Below are 18,016 nucleotides of genomic sequence, written 5' to 3'. Positions count from 1 at the left end.
CAGCGTTAAAGAAAGGAAATACGGGCAAGACAGATTACGATTGTTGCTGTGGGAGAAGATGAGCCCCGAAGGGTGTAAATTTTTTTTAAGAGTGTCCACTCTTTTAAATATTTACACGTGGGGGGGGGGGGGGGTAAATAGCGCGCAACCCGGCTCGAGAACTGACGCACCGAGCAGGCGGCACGCAAATGCTGGGAACTGAGAGAGACCGTATGAACCAGCTTTACACGAGATCACCCATCACTATAAATTTGGAAGGGCCCGTTTCCCCCCTGGCACACTCCTCGCTAAGTAGACGCAAGTGTCCACATGGCGCCTCTTGCAAACATATACATATCCGAACCCTGTGGCCTACCACCGCTACTACCCGGACCTTCACACGGACAGATGTAGATTCTTTCAAAAAAAGACGGACCTACAGCATATGGTTTGGGCTTCTCCTCGGACACCCACACAGAATAAAACACATAAGACCAGAAAGCAGTGACAGACCGTGTTGCTCAGCTCTGAACCGGAACACCACCTTAAGGCAATCCAGCAGGCCGAGGATGCCGCCAGGGCCCAAGGGCTCAAGGCCGTCATCTGGTTAAGAGGCCTGTAAGTCTAATAAATCTGCTTTACCAAAATAAAGTTTATTCTTCCTCCTCCTTTCGGGTTTATCTTGTCCCGCAGCAATAATCGTCCCCTGTCTTGCCCGTATTTCCCTTCTTTAACGCTGCGAGCCCGGTACTTTCAAGTCACGAACGGTTTGCGCGTTATCAGCGTGACACAGCACTCTCGACAGGGATGTATATAGCGAGCGCTGAGTTTTCAAGAAGGGAAACGCAAGAAACACAGATGACGGTTATTGTTTTGGGACAAATATACACTTCAAAGGGTGCAACTGTTTTACACTCTAAGAAAAGTTTACACCCTTTGGAGTGTATATTTGCCACACAACGATAATCTTCTTCTGTCTTTCCCGCATTCCTTTCTTTAACCCTGCGAGTCCGGTACTTCCAAGTCACGAACGGCATGCGCGTTATCAGCATGACATAGCATTCCCGACAGGAAAGTCGCGAGGGCAGCGTTTTCAAGAAAGGAAACTCAAGGAAGACAGATGACGATTATCGTTGTGTAGGAAGATACGACCCAAAGGGTGTAATTTGTTTAATAGTGAAAAAAGGAAACGCAAGCAAAGTAGATGACGATTATTGTTGCGGGACAAATATACACCCCAAAGGGTGCAACTGTTTCAAGAGCGCTGCTTAGACTAATGATCATGATGATGACGACCACGAATACACTTTACGCTCGTTGCTCTCTCTCTCTCTCTCTCTCTCTTCGAACACACGTATGGTTTTGTTGCGTTTCACCTTTCTCACATCTTTATTTTATGCTGCTATCTCCGTTCCTGAATTCCCGAAGTAATGTGGAAAACATGCAGCCTATTCTATATATTAACCCCCGATTTTACTCCGTTTTTTCTTTCTTCTTCTGATGATCGAAAGTCCGAAATGTTCGAGGACAGCCCTGCTTCTAGATGCACGGAGCGTTGACCATAATAATTACACAATTAATAGCTGGAAACATGGCTAGTTGGCTTTCACAAAAAAAAAAAAAAGAGGAAGACAGAGAGCGAATAGAAATAGTTAAAATAGAGAGAGAATAGAAATATTTAAAATAAGGGAGATGGAGTTTATATTACTGGATGCATAAGCGCGTGGCTTCAGAAGCAAACCAATTTTATATTTGTTCTAGTGTCGTCAGCTAATTCCAGGATGTCTTACAATTATTCATACACCTATTTGACTTGTTCAGCTCACAGTAGCCTGCTCACAAAATACCCCCAGGTGGGGCCCAAAGCGCAATGGTCGCTATTCCTCAGTCAACACCCCATCGATACCTTTGAAATAACCTTCGGTGAAAGATCCCCATATTATTTGTTCTAATCTATTCAGTGCTTATACCTATAAAGTATTCGAGCTGGGAAGGAATAGGTGTGAGGGTCAACGGGGAACATTTCACCAACGGTGCGGTTTGTAGAGGACATTGTCCATATCAGCAACGCTGGAGACGTCTTGCAACAAAGTATTGAGGACCTTAGCCGACAAAGTGTATAATTAAGTCTGGAGATTAGAATGCAGAAAACTAACGTTATGCTCAATGGCCTAGCGAGAGAGCTAGAATTCTGAATTGGCAGTCAGCCTCTAGAATCTGTGCAAAAGGGCGGTTTTATTGGCCCGTTACACACAAGGAAACCGGATCACGAGAAGGAAAGCTACAGAAAAATAAAAATTGGTAGGAGCGCGTACGGTAGGCATAACCAAATCATAACCAGCAGCTTAGTGCTATCCTTAAATGTGCAATAATTGCATTCTACCGGTATACTTACATATGGGGCAGAAAATTGGGAGTTTAACAAATAAATTTGAGAAGGGCCGCGCAAAAATAGACGGAACGAGAAATGAGAGGCGTAACGTTAAGACATAAATTCAGCGGCATGGATTGGAGAGCAAACAGGTGTAGCCGATATTCTATAGTTTATATTAAAAGGAAGAAATGGAGTTTGGCAGGCCATCTAACGCGTATGCGAGCAGATAACTGCTGGTGTGTTAGAGTTACACAATGGGCACCAAGGGAAGGGAAACGCAATCGAGGACGGCAGAGTGGTGCGATGAAGTTTGGAAATTTGCAGGCATAGCATGGTGTCAGCTGACGCAAGACGGGGATAATAGAAGATCGATTCGAGAGGCGTTCGTCCTGCGCTCGACATAAAACAGGCTGATGATGATCACCATTGTGATAATAATTTTCGTAAGAGGCTGTTGTATAGTGTGCTCGTGGAGGGAGAAGCTTTCTTTCATTAGGTACAAAGCCAACGGCCGAGCGGCCGTGGTGAGGAGGAGAAACAGACGGCGCCATTGGGGCTTTCGCGAGGGCGCCTCATCCTTTTTCTCGCGGTCCTGCCGTCCAAGTCAAAACTCACCGTCGCCGGGAAAGTTGCCGCGGCGAGCCATCCTGGGCGCAGTATCGGTGCGCAGGGGGACGCGGCGGCATCGATTTCTTTATCAGCATGCGGTGTACTTTCGCCTCGGCCCTTTCCGGCGCATGGCCCACTTTGCCCGTGGCGCTTCTATTGGCTGCGTGTGCGACCGCTAAGTGGGTCTTCGTATCCGTTTCGCGCTGCCGCTTGCCTTCGCTCGTCTCTGTCGAGTAGCCAATGAGGAGCGGCCGATTAATTAAGCTAGGTTAAGTACGTCTTCGATCGTTACGAATGTGTATTCCTCGCACGCTTTCCGATCAATGGCCGCCACGTGGCAGTTGGTACACTGCCTCTGCGTCATGGCTGCCCCCCAAAACTATTTTTCTTTTTTACTCTCTCTCTGTTTTCTTTTCGTTGCGCTTCTCTACGCCTACGCCTATAATCTGGCATGACTAGAGAAAGCACTGCTCGTGAGCGCAATTAACAGATGTGCACCGATTCAAGTATTACAAAGTCAAGCATTTAGACACACAGTGACACAGCCGCAGGCGTGAGAGGTTTGGGATTCCACACCTCCTCATTGTCCTCCAGATATAATCCTGGCTACACCACTTTCATAGCAAGTAAACAAGTCCCTTTTGGAAAGGCTTAAACCCGAATGAATTATTTAAATGTGCCCTGCACTAACCCTTGCTCAGCCCCCTCTACCGCCCATTCTGTAGAATCTTTGTTCTCGTGGACTCATGTACCGCGGTAGCTCAAGCTGTGCAAGCCATTGTAACTTTCACTGCAGTGTCGAGGAGACTATAGAACATCTACTGTGCTTCTGCCCATCTTTTGAAAATGAAAGATATGACGTCTGCACAGCTCTAAGTCAATTATATAGAAAACCGATTACCTTGAACAAGACCTGGCGACCATGGCCTCGCATATCGCACCTACAAAGTGCCACAAAAGCGCTGCTGCAATATTTGAAACCTACCGGATTGAGCGACCATCTGTGATACGGATTGAGTGACCGTCAGTGGATATAGAGCAGCGAGCTGTTACCACGTCGGCGATATCCACAGTTAACTTTCTCTTCTTCTCTTAATATTTCCCTCCCGTTTCCCCTACCCCCAGTGTAGGGTAGCCAACCGCGCTCAGTCCTGGTTAACCATTCATTTATAATTCTCTCTATCTCTCTTCACGCAGAATATATACAAACGTCTGATACATCTAGTCACTGAGCAAGTGAAAGGCAGTGGCAACAACTGTTTTCTCTATTGCTTATACCGTTTCGCAAGTCATCTACATTGCCAGCAACTAAGATAAACGTTTGTCGAAAAACAAAGGGCATACAATCACTTATCATTGCGCAGTTAACAACGGAGATCACGGTAAGCCACGGCTAGCAGAATTAACTACTGCGCGGACTCAACTGGCACGCGCTCCTACGCCGCACGGTGCGCGACGGGGATCAGAGCGTAATAAAAGCTGGTCCTCGCACGGCGTACGGAACTCGTGTTTTAGCGGCCACTCAACAGCGACTTTTTGGCACGAAAGCGAGATGAGAGCGCCCGATCAATAGAAAGCCACTCCCCCGGCAACACACGGACACGCGAGCCTCCCCTTCTCGTCCACAGGGCCGCCCCATAACGAATATACACACAAAAGAGCCAGCGCGATCAAACACAAACCGAACCGTAGCGCCCTCCGAGTCAATTAACCACCACCGCTGTCGCGTCTTGCCGGCGAAACTTCCCTTGTTCGCCAACAGATGGAGCCACGTTTTCTCTTCCCCTCTGTCGGGTCTTTTTTTTTTGCTCGCTCTTAAGCTTGCACGCACCTTTCTCCCTCTCGGTGAACTCCACGCCTCGCCACACCAACCATGCCGCGCAGCACCTCCTCCACCTTTACTCCTTGATAACGTGGGGAGTGGTAAAGTACATCTCTCTTTTTGCTGCTCTTGTGCTCTTGTTTCCTCGCCGGTGCGATCTCTTCTCCGCCGGCTCCTCTCTCGGTTTACGGCTCCCCCCGCGGCTGGTTGTGACTCCTCCTTTCGCCAGCATTCCCTCGCTCGCCCTTCCCTGCCGGTGACTTCTTCCCCTCTGTCCGCCAAGCGTCGACGTCATTGCCTCTCTCTCACAACCGCTGTCGTTTCTCCTCGCCCGCTGCCTGGCAGATCGGGAGAGGGCGCGGGGCCATCGCGTCGGCAATGGCAGAAGCGGTGCGCGTCCTAGTGCTCGCTTCACGGCGCCTATCTGCGGTCGCTGCTTTGCACACCCCTTGTCAACGCCGCCGCTGTCGGCTGCTGGGCGCGCTCTACTGGCCGCGACTTGACTTCTCGACGCGCCGCGGCTGATCCGTCACCGAGTCCTTCGTTGCAAGTGCCGCTACCGTGTGCACGCCTGTCGCCTTGCCGGTCGTTTGTTGTAGCAGCGGCGAACGTGCGCGACGGTGCAGCTGTCGCGATGTGCCACGTGCGATCGCGCGCGGCGTGAAATTGGCCACTGTCTTGCAGTGAAGCGGCATTCTCGTGGACGCCGGTTTTGGACCTCCACTGCTCTGAACGGCGACCAGACTGTGATCGTGCGCAACGATTCCGATCGTAAAACGTTCATAAGTCACTAACGGGTGTTTTCTTCTGTCGTGCTTGACTGCACGCGACCCATATCTTGAACTTGAGATACACGCGCATCTTCCGTTACAACATTTGGCGCCGCCGTGTGGTAGTCGTCATCGTGCTTATGTGTGTGTGCGTGTGTGTGTGTTGAGTGTGTCCAGGACAGAACTGTGCACCGAGAACGTTATCCAGGCTGTGGGATACTACCGGTACATGAGACTCTGAGACTGTCCTGTAGCTGTCTTGCGTCGTCCAGGCTTCTTGCAACTGGTGAGTAGATGGGCACTGTGCAGTCTGTGAAAACACAGCATGCACGATCAGCTTCGTTCTCTTCAAAGAAAGCGCAGCGAATCGCCGTGTGAATATGTTAGTCGAATCACAATGCCGCATTGTGCGCTTTACTGTAACTGGTTCGGGCGCGCAAGGTGCTCGAAATGATTGACAGGTGCAGCGCAAGTGCGGCGTCCTCGGCTGCCTCCGCGCGCTGTTTGTGGAATGTTGCTCGCGTGTTATATTATTTATCTTTCTTTTGGAAAGTTGTATGAGGTTTCGCGACCAATCCGTCAAGTGACTTATCAGAATAAGAGAGCTAGTTCCGTTAGCTTTATATTAATTTCGCTAGACATAACAAACAAAGGGAGATAGACAACGCGTCTACGGATGTTTCAAAACAACATTCATGGACGTGTTGTACTTTGCCTCTCTGGGATTTGGGATAACACTGCAGCTGGTAACTTCGATGCACGCTCAAAGGCCACTGATCTCCGCGGGCAGAGTCCACGGCCTCCACCTACCCAGGTGTTGCCCGGTTCGTGTGTCACGTGCCTTTTGTTTTTGTTTCCCTTATTAAACACGCGTTTAGCTCTTTCCTCCCCTTCTGAGTTGTCGACGTTCTTCAGCGCCGGTCTTTCTTGCTTTTTTATTTTATTTAATCTTTTTTATTTTTATTTTGCGCGTGTCCGCTTCTGTGTTCGCGTACATTTGTCTACGGCCAGTTCGACCGGACCGGCGTTCCTTGGGAGCAGCTCGCCAACTTGGGTGCAGGCCTCTCGTCTACGGCCTTGGAAGGTCGCCGCGCAGGCGAGGGCGCCTCCGATCTTCCCTCCTCTCTCGTGGCGGAGCCGCCGCTGCTCACGTTTGTATATAGTGCCGGTCCACGGTGGCCGAGGGTGAGAGGGGTGCGCGAGGCGACTCCTTTGAAAGATGCATGGGCCGTCGCATTTATCGCCCCGCGGTGCGTTCAGGTTTCAGACGCCGACAAGACATCGATGGGAGGGAGCCGTACTCACGAGGAATAACGGCGGCGCCCTGCCCGGGAAATTTGTCGAAACCATCCTTTTAAAAAAACTTTGGCGCTCCCTCTTCAGGGCCGCGGCCCCTTAGTTTGACAAGTTTTGTCGCGCCTTTTTGCCCTCGTTTCTGCACCTCGCTGCCGTTGTTGGGTCTGTGGCCCGTCTTGCGATTGTATCGCCCTCGAGGATATATCATTGCTCTGTACCTTGGGAAGTGATTAATTCTGTTTGCCTCGGAGAAAGTGCAAGTGAGCATGCGCCTGTTTGTTCTCCACGTGTAAACATACGGTAAATGTGTACACCTAAAAACCCATAATCGTCACGTAGGTCACGTGTCGCATTATCTGTAGCGTGTATTCAAGTTTCTTATAGCTTTTATGACAACTACAGAGGCACCGGCATTACGTTATGCGTATATCACTGCAAAGATGCGCAGTCACTGCATTCCGAATCTGTTACCTGCAATGCGCTTTTGCTAGGGTGCGTGCGCTGAGACTGCGGCGATGCGGTGCCTTGATCACATCGACGCTAGTTCGCCATGTTTTTGGTTGCACATTCGCTTTCTTGGCAGTTCATGTTACTCTCGAGCACGCGTCTTTCCCGCTGCATGCCCCGTGTACGACTCGTTCAGCATCCCAGCGGCGAAGTACAGGACTTGGCGATTACGTAAAGTCCCTGTCAATGACGCCGAGCGTAACATGTGCAGCACCAAATCGGAAACTGCGGTGGCATTGCCCCACGAGCACAATTCGCGAGAGATGCCCACAAGCATCCAAGTGCAGACCGCGTGCACGTAGTTCACGCGAAGTGCGTGATCGTGAGACGAGGCCAGAGGTCGGTATTTTTTAACGATTCATCTCATTTCTCATTCTTTTCATCTTTCGTCACGGTCAGCTTGCTGCGACGGATGCTAAAAACAATGAAGAATGTAATACAATGTTACAGGTACAACCACAGATGAATATTTACAAATTCTTGGTGGGCTCAAACATTGTTACACCTCAACAGCAACATCCCAAGTCACAGAAGTGAAACCTGCCGGCGATGGCAACGTCGCAGTCACTATAAAATGTGAACAAATTGGTAATCTGACAAGCACCCGATGTTGCCGGTGGCATTTTCAAGCAGACCAAAAACTGAGAAATCGACCAATGCAGCAAACAGTCATCAGTAAAGCCCAGATTCATCGTCGCCTGTTCCCTTTTGCATGGCCCCATCGCAGGCAATATCGCTGTCATGCCAAGCAAACTTCTTTTACACCAGCTTAGAATGTTGCCTGTGGTTCCTATACTATACATGGGTATAGTTATATAGATGGTTCCTCCCTCCACTGTAAAGACACTCGGACATCTCAAAGAAGCCGCTGCTATCATGGCTCTTGCTGAAGCCCGATAAAGTTTTGTAAGCGCTATCTGCACAACCAGAAGCACGAGGCTTGTTCACAAGTTTCTCTGCGTATAGGCACGACGTAACTGCTACCGCAATTTTACGGACACTCGAAGCCCGCTGGCTCTCGCCCGGCCCGCGCGAGGAGAGTAGAAGTCCTGCAGGGGCGTGCAGTGCGTCTGGATGCAAAAACGGCGCAACCAAGTGGACGCACCGTCGTGCTTTGCTCAACCGGCTCTGCCGGGGCCGCCTTCTGCCCTCCGGCATGATCTTTGTGCGCACACACATTAGCGTTCCTACTGAAGTGCTGTGTGCATACATACCATGCTGTGTTGGATGCACTGATCTGAGCAGAAGTGATAGTTAAACATCAAGCTAACTCCGTCTAATTCTGTCTTTGTGCGCTCACAAACGCCGACGCTTTTCTGTCGGTCTCATCTGGCGCAACGCGAAATGCGGCGCCTGTAAGGCCGGTTCCAGCATTCCTCATTTCGCCAGCGTTGTGATACGCCTGGTAACTGCGAGGGCGCTGTTTCTGATGCTCAAAAGTAGTTGTCTCGCGTGCTGGGTCGCGCCATGTCGCCTCCGCGTGCGAGCAGCTCGAGCGCAACGCTAAACCTTGCTGTCGCTTTCGATGTTTCATCTGCGGGCGAAACTGCCTTTTTTTCTTGTTGACATGTTAGCACAACCGTGAGCCCACACCATTTACCTAAGACGCAATGTTATTCTCGAGATTGGTGGATTTATTTAGGGTAAGGTTACTCTTCGACATTCGCACAGCGCCATCCAGCGAGACATGTAACACCGATTGTCTTGAAGCAGCCGCACCACACGTGACACGCTATGAAGCAGAGGTATTCGCTTAACGACAAGGAACAGAGCACGCTGTCTGCTGCGGAGCAACCACGAACATGACGACCGGCGCCGATTTTGGTCCAGCCACGGCAGTGGCAAACTACGCCCTAGTTTCAATGCATATGCACATTTAACAGAGGAGTATAGACTGCCTGCATGGTTTGCCTTCCCGTTACTGCGAGAAAAAAAAAGGGGGCGACAGGACGAGCGCCCCTTGTCCTGGCGTTTTCCTTTTGTTCATGTCACTCACTCTCTCCCACTCTCTTATATTTAGTGAAGTGCTGACAGCTTAGCTGAAAGGCGTCCTAAATTAGTAATTTCAGAGATCGAGACTTAGTTGACAAAGGTATATTACGATACCACATGGAGTGAATGACGTACATGGTCGACGTTACAGAATTAAATAAATGCTTGAAAATGCATTACACGCCCCATAGCGTGTCCATAGTTTCGAGAAACTGATCCTCCAGTAACGGGGGGGGGGGGGGGGGGGGGGGCTGCACGAGGACCGCAAGATAGGTGCAAGCACCTTCTTACAAGGGCGCCATACTGCGGGAACTGACGGTGCATAGCGAAAGGTTCGTCAACACGCGAGCGCAACACCGAAGCGTCTATAGGAGAAACGTTTTCGGCAGAACTGGAACTGGCCGCCTCTATACGCTGCCGATCACTTTTCTTCTTCTCGCTTCGTTTCGTGTGGTCGCTTAGCACCTTGAACGATGATTGTACTGGTAAAGCCAATACACTCGAGCACGACGCATGATGTGCAGCGCATCATCTGTTAAAGTTACGGGCTCCCGTAAGCGTGGCGCGCTCAACTATCCATAGGACGTGCCGTTGTTAGATAGGAAGAAGTCTTGATACCCAGAGGCGTGCCGCGTCCCAGAACTTACATGTACTCATCAACCCAGCATAATTTAGTACATTGACCCCGGCATCCCCGCCCCTCTACCCTGGTTGACTGGGCGGGGGGTTTTGGTTCGGACCAACGGTCCTTCCTGGACAAGGGGGCTGCTGAGAGCAGCACAAACTGAGCTACTGCGCTCACCGCACATATAGCCAAGTCGGTCTTACGGGACTTGAGACCGACAGACCCTTGGATTGCCTTTCAGAGAAGAGGTCGAGGCATACAACCATGGAGACCACCAAAGCCGTCCGCAGGGCAGCGCGACCGCACGGGGTTGCGCCACGACCGGTTCCGGCTCTGGGTTCCACTGAGCCGAACAAAACCCGTGGATCGATCGACCGGCCCACACGGCCAAGTCGAAGGAGCTTAGAGGCATACATCATAACTTAATGGAGAGCTCTCCACCTAACTCGTCAAAAATCACGGCAGGGCGAGCCCACACTTCGAGGAACTTCTTGTCGCCTAAGTGATGCCGCTCCCGGGTGAGATGGAACTAGACCTTCCGCGCTTTTGCAAGCACATCGTGAAGGCCCGGCGACCGCCCCCCGAAAACCGCATCACAGCGTGCTAACCAAACTTGGTATGAGCACTCGGCAAGAAGAAGCACGAGCTGGTTAATCGCCTGCGACACCTGGGGGACTAAAAAAAACTAGCAATCCGTTAAAGAGCTGCGGTAAGCAAACACTGCGAAAAGATATGAACCGAATCCTCACGACCGCCACAAAAAGGGCACATTCCACGAGCCGGTATGGCTGTGAAGCCCCTGTAATTCATCGGCAGACACCCCCGCGCCAGGCGGTACCTGAACGTAGCTCGCCTGGCGTCGAGGAAGCTGGTCGTAATAGGCTTCGAGCTTGACCTGTGGAAGGACAGATCGTACCTATGACAATGCGGGGAGAGACCTGGGGTGAGGATATCGACTTTGTTCTTGGATTGAAGTTGAAACTACATCGATGGCGGGGTGCACCTTGAGGAGGCATACCAGAGTGTTGGCAGCCGCCGCATAAATAGTGGACGGGGAATGAGCGAGGCACACAGTGAGAAAATGTGCTTTGCGAAAAGCACAAGCGGAGTCGAGTGCTAAGCAAAAAAAAAAAGAAGAAGTAAAGCTTCGAGTCAGGAGCATATCCGAGTTAAGAGCGACCTGGATCCACCTGACGTGTAGTGCCGTAGCCACGATTCCCAGGTCGGGCATTCGGAATCCTCCCTTATCCTTGGGCAACTTAAGCACCTGCCGAGCTATATAACCAGTTGTACCTTCCGAGAGAAAATGAAAGAGAGCCCTCTCCAAGATAAGCTTGGTTCGGGTTGGAACAGGAAACACACATGCAACGTACGTGAGAAAAGAAAACAGGAGTGAGCGAAAAATTGCCGCTCGAGCTGTCACTGGACACGACAACGTGCTGAATTCCTGAATCCTGGTTTCAAGCTTCTCCTTAGCTTGCTGCCAGTTTTCAGGAGACAGACCGTCTTGATCGAATTGGTAACCTAGAACTCGCAATCGCGTTTACACGGATGGACTGTGAACGGGCTGCGGACTGGATGGAATGGAATTCAAGTACATGGCTGCACTTTTCGACCTATTCAGCCTTGCACCACTCGTCCTGCAGTAACCGTCCATGACATCCAAGACGGTGCAAGCTGGTCGATAGAACGCATAATCCATGAGCTTGCTTCGCCCTCTCATGACTGAACCGAACTTATGGCCCCGGTTTCGCTACGCCGGAGGCTGAAAACTCACGTCCTCTGTCGGGTCACGTCGCTTTCTGCGAGTTGCACTGTGACTTGTTCAGGGAAGGGTTGAAGGGGTCGCCTATAATGTTGAGGCAGGATAGGAAAGGAAGGTTTGTATGGTAGAGCGGGTCTTAGTGGACCCTCTATTAAAGCCACGCTTTCTTTGCCTTGTCCTTCGACTTTACCACTGCTCCTGTCTTGGCACACCACTTTGGGAGTGGTTCAGAGCGTGTGTATACATGGCAGGAGCGCGGCAGAGAGGAAAGGCGACGCGAGAAACTCGTTAGGATCTTTGCACCGCATCGAATGTGCACAATACCCTCTGCAGCTACCTGGGCGTCGTCGCTTTAACCTCTTGACAGCTGTAATTATCCGTGACCTCCCGCAAAAGCACTGCAAAAATTGCATTGCATACCGTTTTACTAACGTACAAGTCTACAGGGAAGCTAGATAAAATCGTTTCGCGACTGCTTCGGTTCTACCGATTCTCTACCTCCCTACCATTCTCTCTATAATATTCTATCTATTATAACTTCCATCTGGACTTGCACGTTAGTAGAAAGGTCATCACTGCAGGTCATCGTCCTGCAGTGATGACCTTTCTACTAACGTGCAAGTCTAGATGCAAGCTAGATAGAATGGGAGGAGGGGAGGCATACAATGTGTAGATGAGAGTGCTCACCCTGTGCTCACACCTCCTTTGTTCTGTCGTATTGTACATAAGGTGGGTTTCTTTCGCAGAGATGGATACGTGGCACACCAGTGCGTTCGCACCACATTTTGGGGACACGCATCATGAAACTCGTGCTGTTACGAGGATTCCCATCAAACGGACAGACCTTGAGCAATCACTGGCATGAATTCCACATTCACAACGTGTGTGCTAAAGTCATTAATTAGAAAACTAATCGGTGAATTTTACTTCCCTCAAAGAGCTTATTCGCAATCATATCGAGATTCTTCACGCCTCTGCAGCTAATAAATGGATGTTGAAAAGCCGTCTTTATCTGTTCTGCAGTACTGCCCCTTTTAATTAAAAGAATACTTAGTTTTCGCCTTAAACACCACGTATATGAGATTAAAATAAACATGGAGAATCCACATTCAGCGGTGCACATATCACACGTGTTTTTCGAAGCTGTGCAGTTTTATTTTCAGCAATGGGCGATTGTTCTCATTCGTTTCGCGTGACCACGTTGAATTATCCCTTCACTGTAACAAGCGTAAACGGTCTCTACTGATAACAAATCGACCAATTACCCCCCCCCCTTAATTCCCGCCGTTTACCTACCTTCTGCAATTTTTCAAGGGGTGGTTACTTTCTTTTTTTTCTCTCTCTCTCTACTAAATAAATAGTTGTAGCTTCCCGCCATCATAGCTGACGACAAATATAGTTGATAAATGCGGGTAGCTGTATTTACATAACACACAAGAGGTTCGCCGGAGCGATCGGTGCCTCCCGGAGCACGGGGATCGTACACGTATAATGTCGTTACTTCGTATATGTTGTGGAGTGAACTGTGTCGCCTTCTGTTCATTGGCATTGTGCCGTTTTGGGCATGCATATTCCGTATGATGTGCTTATGTAGTTTCCGTGTTCTCTTATTGATACCGTTTTGCGCTATAGTGAGCGTATCGAAGCTGCAGCGATAACTTGAGCGCAAGTTTCATTGAAAGGTATCTGGATAGCGCAGCAAAACAAGGACACAAGCAGAAACGAAGACGAAGACAAGCGCCAACTATGAGCAACTTGAAAGAACTTGCATGCGATAGGAGAGGGACCAAGAGTTTTGCCGTGTTAAAGATGTGTTCAAGCACGCGCTCAGACCTTACACTTAAGACTAAACGTATAGTGCGCTATAGTTCTACCGGACTTATGTAAATTATTTTGCAGTACGGCATGCTTTCGGCGAGACAACGATATCAAAAATACTTACGCAACCTTGGTGACCACAGTCAAGACCGCGTGAAGCATGTCGGCCGCGCTTCGGACTATGCAGGTCCTGTGTGTGCCACGAGTATTGTGCCGCTTGATGTGCAGAAGGTTTTGTCCCGTGTATAAACGGGGTGCAAACGAATAACTTCGCTTTAGAGTGCTGTATATACCGAGTGACACTCACCTCACACAGAAGATATCCTGCTGCGTGTAAAACCCTTACAAAAGGTATAGGTATTCAAGAAGCCCCATTGAGATATCTTATTGTGCATAAAGCGGCTTATGGGCTCCTCGAAGCATCCTTCGGCGTGCAAGTAACCGTGTAGTCTTCCGTTTGGTCCGCATCCCGTTATAATACGAAAATTCCCTTTCCATGGTTAAACTCCTTCGTTCCTCTTCCAATTAACATCTACCCGAGTAGTTCTAGTAAAGGTTCCGATTTCTTCCTGACGCTTAGCTTCTATCCTCGCTACCTTTAAATCGCCGCCGATCCACGCCGCTGATCCACGCCGCCAATAATCAGTTCTGCGAAAGCGGTCTCCCTCCTGAAGAAAGATTGGCGGTCTCTTTGTTTAAAGGGCTGCACTCTCGTGCATGTGCGATACCACGTACATGTTATAAGTCAGTAAGTGTAATCTAGTCTAGTGGGCTAGCGAAGTTTGATTCTACTTTAGTTCTTCTAGAGCTCCACTCCAGCATCCGTGGACGACAGCTTGTACACGGCTCACGTGTGGACGAGCTCGAGTTGGACCTGCTAGCGATTCGAGCTAGGTGTTGCCGTCGTGCACCAGAAGCAATGATTAAGAGTTAACGGGAAACCGCGTAAGCGTAGCGTATAACCACTAAACGTACATGTCGAAGTTTTATGTACGTCTAATCAACTGCACTCGCAACGTGTTTCTAATATCTACTTGAAATATCTGATTGTCACTCTTAAAAAATGAAATTCTTGGCTTTCATATAGTATATACGTGCCAAAACCACGATCTGATTATGAGGCACGCCGTGGAGGGGGTTCTCCGGATTAATTCTTACCCCTGTGGTTGTTTAACATGCCCCCATTGCACGGGACATGGGCGTCTTTTGTATTTCACCCTCATCGAACTGCGGCACGGGATCGAATGAGCGTGACCTCGCTCTCAGCAGCGCAACGCCCTGTAGCCACTGGGCTACCGCGGCGAGTAATTGGCACTCTTTATTGCAGTGGGACACCTATTGTGGAACATTTCTCAGTGTGTGCCAATAGAAGGTGCAGAATGTGGCCTGGACGAAAGGCAAGACGGTAGAACGGGAAAATGCCGGTGATTGTTATCCAGAACTGCAATATATATATATATATATAAAGAACTTGAGTGGTGCTACAAGGTAAACAGAACAAGTATTTAATTTCGACAGTTTCGATCGGTGGACCGATCTTCATCAGGGTTTACAAAAAAAATGGCAGTTCGGCCCTGGTAGTGAAGACACCAGACCGGGTGCCCGGTCGTTCTTACATACATCAAACCGAGAGGAACAGTTGTGACAGTGATTGATTTTCGGCGCCTTGGCAGATTTACAGCGGCCTTTGGCAGCTATGCAGGGCAAGAGGAAGGCGGAGTCACATGTATGTAGAGCAAGGAGGTCAGTGAGGAAAAAAAAGGGAAGAAGAAAGAAAAAGGAAAGAAAAAGATATATATATATATATATATATATATATATATATATATATATATATATATATATATATATATAAACGTCAATAAACCGCTTCATACGCGCGTCTGCTTCACTGTATTTATATATATATATATATATATATAGATATATATATATATATATATATATATAGAGAGAGAGAGAGAGAGAGAGAGAGAGACTGGAATGCTACTCCAAGTTTTGAGAAATACATTTGTAATATACCTGGTGATCCAATAGGGCTCATATAACCACAGACAGGCGTATGTACACTAAATTTATTAACGGTATCCCATTAAAATACGCGCATCTCAAAAAACGAAAGAAAGGAAGGAAGAAAAAGAGGGGGAGGGACGCGTTTGTTGCAACAACGCGCAGGCAGTGTACCTCCGCGGGACCAGAATGGCCCGCAGCTACAGCGTCGATCCACATTGCGAGTGTAGCGTAGACTCCAGAGATAGTCTGAGAAGTAACGACTTCAGCCTTACACGGCATGTTGCAAGTCTTCAAGAGCATTGCACACAGAATACGCAGGCGAGTCTGTTCATTGAATTCTGCACTTAAAATAGTTCGTGTGGACCACGTTGAGTCTGATTGCGGTTATTGTTCTTGCCGATTGAGGCCTCGCTGCACATGAAAATCAAAACAACATGTATCAGATTTTTCATATGGGCCAGTCGTGAAAGCTGACGTCGCATGACAGAGACCGCTGCGAACTTCAAGCGGTAGTGGATGCCAGAGTTACTACATCTTTTCTCGGCAGCGATATCTGCATCGATTCCGTCGTACTGCTATGTTCGGCTGCGGCAGCGCGGTCAGCCTCAATCTTCCGTGCCACAGTGAGCAGGCAGTGGCTGCCACGCAACGCTGAGATGCAGCTCGCGGGCGCCTGATTTCAGCTGAAAAGTTATTCCTGTGTGCATAGTGAATTCAGCGACTGCAGGGGCACTTGCGAGTCGATGAAGATGACCACATATGTGCAGAATATAAACGAAAGCTGCCCGCAGTGCAGCTATAGGACAGTGGCGGTGACTGAAATGGGGTGGTTTAGTGTTGCCAGAGATAGTAGCACACAGTAACGTAATCCACACACCAGTGGTAAATGATGTGGGTGTGACAGAGATATTAGTGGTGATGTGATAGCGACTGCTGTAGTAGTTATTAAAATTGTCAAGAATAAAAGAATGTCAGTGGTGGCCAAGAGTATATATTTTGTTCTGGGAACCACGCACTAGCGTGACTTTCGACTAGTAGGGGAACTTTTATGGTGATTCAGCTGGTAGTTCTACAGCTAGCAGTTCCCTCTGCTTGTTGATACCTTAACGCTATACCAGCCTGCAGTTTCATTACCTGCGATAAAGCACATGATTTTGTCATAGTAAGAACGAGCTTTTGGTGGCTTTGTAGCAAAATAATCATATTTCGGCTTGTCTCGTCAGTCTTGTATCATGGCATCGCATTCGAGTCATGCGCACATCCCCACGTGATTTCTGCGTGAATTACCCTGTCATAATGGTCAACTGTGCAGTAAGTGAACCTATTTATCTGCTTTCGTGAGCGCGCCAGCTTTGTTTTCCTTCGGTCGCGGGTTTGCATTTCCGGCCGGTTTCCTGTCTTTGTTCATTTTGCGTCACGGGTGGGCCCCGGCGGCTGTGCAACGGAGACACGCAACGCGCGATCGTTTGGGGGCGGCCGCGGGGAGGCCCGAGGTGCCGGCAACGACACCCGAAGCGGGGAAGGCGCCGCGGGGACACCTCGCGGTACGTTCGTGGAACGCCGCAGACGACCACCGGAAGCTTGGCAAGGAGGAGGCACCGGAAGCAACTTCCGGAGTCGCGGCGTCTCCAACATTATTGAGCTCTTGGCGTAACAGCGCAAACGTGCCTTTCTTGTTTTGGTTCTCGAGTCTCCCCCTTTTCGCTTGCTCCTCCCACCCAAGTTGTGGTAACTACGCGGCTGAATTCACTCGAGAAACTGGGGCTCTGTACCGTGCGAGTGTAACTCGTCTCGCGGTCCGCGCTTTTAAACCCCGCCGCGGTGGCGCAGTGGCTCTGGCGTTGTGCTGCTGAGCACACAAGGTCGGGCGTTCGATTTCCGGCCGCGGCGGATGCACTCCTATGGAACAGGAATGCAAGAACCCCAGGTGGTCAAAATTAATCCGGAGCCCTCCACTACAGCGTCGCTTGAACCCACGGTGCAGTTTCGGAACGTCGAGTCCCATAATTTAATAAATTTTTAATGTGAAGCACTTCTTTTTTTTTCTCTCTCTCGCTATAGGAAAAGCCGTTCTTCGCCGTGTCTGGATTTCCAAGTATGTGAACGCAGACTCAAGACACCCCTAAATTAGACCCTGGCGAGCTCACTTGGATTCAGACTTACCAAACTAAACTCAGTCAGGCTCGCTAGGAGTCAAGGGTTCATGGACTCGCTGACTCGGGCGCACTCAGATCCACTGAATCACCAATTCACCCACAAAATCATGGGCTGTACGCGGACAGTTTGGGAGCGCTGCAATAATAGCGCGGAAACGGGTATGTCGCATGGTATATTTTTCGTCCTGCAGTAGATATAAAATAGGCTGCTGATGATGATGATGGTGATGATGATGATGAATAGTTATTAGATATCATGTTAGAAACTGTCTAATCGGACGTTCTGCAAA

The 18,016-nt window shown here is 49.4% G+C and overlaps 1 protein-coding gene across 2 annotated transcripts in view; it reads left to right on the top strand.

Moving 5' to 3' along the window:
* Positions 1-5,207: 5,207 nt before the first annotated feature.
* tna (Zinc finger MIZ domain-containing protein tonalli) overlaps positions 5,208-18,016 on the top strand; it is a 310,995-nt gene continuing 298,186 nt past the window's right edge. For both annotated transcript variants that reach the window (XM_050193826.3, XM_055061980.2), the window contains exon 1: positions 5,208-5,840. The gene's annotated coding sequence lies outside the window, so the exon portion shown is untranslated. The remainder of the gene's footprint in view (positions 5,841-18,016) is intronic.

Source organism: Dermacentor andersoni, chromosome 1 (assembly GCF_023375885.2).
Source record: "Dermacentor andersoni chromosome 1, qqDerAnde1_hic_scaffold, whole genome shotgun sequence".
Lineage (NCBI taxonomy): Eukaryota > Metazoa > Arthropoda > Arachnida > Ixodida > Ixodidae > Dermacentor > Dermacentor andersoni.
Note: the sequence above shows the minus strand (reverse complement) of the source record. Positions and strands in the feature narration are given on the sequence as shown.